The following is a 1,389-nucleotide window of genomic DNA, read 5'->3' as shown; positions in this document are numbered from 1 at the left end:
GGCGCGTCATAGTCACTGTAGCCAATCAGCGGACGCGACCCAAAACCCCGGATGTAGAAGGTCTCCAGTGCCATCCCAAGCTAAGAGCTACAAATCTACTGGCGGGAGCGAGGCGCACGGTGTGTATAACAGGAGAGGGTCTACGTGGTACCGCGTTCTAGAATGTCTGATATCTCATATTTTATCATGTAGTCGAGTCCACACATCGCATATACCGAACACAGTCTGCAGAAGTCGTTGCACATTACCTAGGTTGTCAGAACAGACACGTTTTAATCACACATGCTGAATGACAAGTAGCATACCTCCCAGTATTACTCATTTGAAAATGTAGGATATTTATAGAGCTCTAAAACATGATGTTGGTTGATATAAGTAGTAAATTATTTCACATACATGATGTATTACTGCAGTTTTCACTTTGCAGCATGTGTAATTGCTCTGTTCACATTTACATGATATATCTTACTACTTGTCTTACTAATCCCCCATCTTGACCAGACCACTGGGTTTTAAATCCATTGTACAAAACAAGTGATGTGGTACTGTACTGCGTACTTGATTTGTTTTTCAAAACAGGGACAAATGTTACCATAAAAAATTCTTCAAAACCTGCAACCATCTCTGGAATCTAGAGGAAATTAGTGTTGGGAGATCCTTATTGGTCCAGTCCTTCATATGGTACTGTTAGTTACACTCTGATAGAGTGTATCTAGCTAACAAAACAAATGTCCACAACGATGGACATAATCATTAAAGAGGGACTGTCCTCTTTCTGACAAGCGTTGGTGTTTGTTTGTTTGGTTTTTTTTATCTTGAAAGGACACGTAATAAATACAATCATAGAAAATGAGAGGCAACATGTACAAGTTCATTTTTTTAGTTACAAATATAAAAACATTTTTGAATAAAGAATATCTTCATACAAACAAAATCTTGGCACTATGGAGGAAAGGTAAGGAAAAGGAGGAGTGGCAGGATGAATAGCACAGAATATGCATGACACATTTTCTTTTTGGTAGAAGATGCACTCTAATCTATGTTTGAATTTGAGAGAAGAGGGCAGCTCAGTCAAGAAAGGGGGGAATACCTTAGTGTGTGGTGTAGGTAGGTAGTTGGTAGAAACCAGGGGGAACCAAACTTGATTAAAGAGATCCAACCTATCATGGAGGTATAAAGTGTCTTATCCATACATGCAACATGCCAGATGCAGTTTATGATCGCTGAAAGAACAGGTGTATCCATCTGCTTTCAGTGGGATGTGGTTATTCAGCTGCTAGCATGTGTGAAACAAGTTCTGTTGATTGTCTATATAGTTTCTGAGGTTAAGCCATGCTTTTTAAAGCTAATGGAAATAAAAAAAAATAAAAAATCACTCCACCAATCTCT

General features: G+C 38.8%; 2 protein-coding genes across 2 annotated transcripts in view; both read left to right on the top strand.

Annotated features, from left to right (window-relative positions):
* SYCP3 (synaptonemal complex protein 3) overlaps window positions 1–1,389 on the top strand; it is a 746,653-nt gene that overhangs the window by 337,137 nt on the left and 408,127 nt on the right. The window lies entirely within an intron of this gene.
* Window positions 41–1,389, top strand: part of NUP37 (nucleoporin 37) — a 48,258-nt gene continuing 46,909 nt past the window's right edge. The window contains exon 1 of the mRNA XM_075205311.1: window positions 41–119. The gene's annotated coding sequence lies outside the window, so the exon portion shown is untranslated. The remainder of the gene's footprint in view (window positions 120–1,389) is intronic.

This window comes from Mixophyes fleayi, chromosome 4 (assembly GCF_038048845.1).
Source record: "Mixophyes fleayi isolate aMixFle1 chromosome 4, aMixFle1.hap1, whole genome shotgun sequence".
Classification (NCBI taxonomy): domain Eukaryota; kingdom Metazoa; phylum Chordata; class Amphibia; order Anura; family Limnodynastidae; genus Mixophyes; species Mixophyes fleayi.
This window is presented reverse-complemented; position numbering and strand designations above follow the sequence as displayed.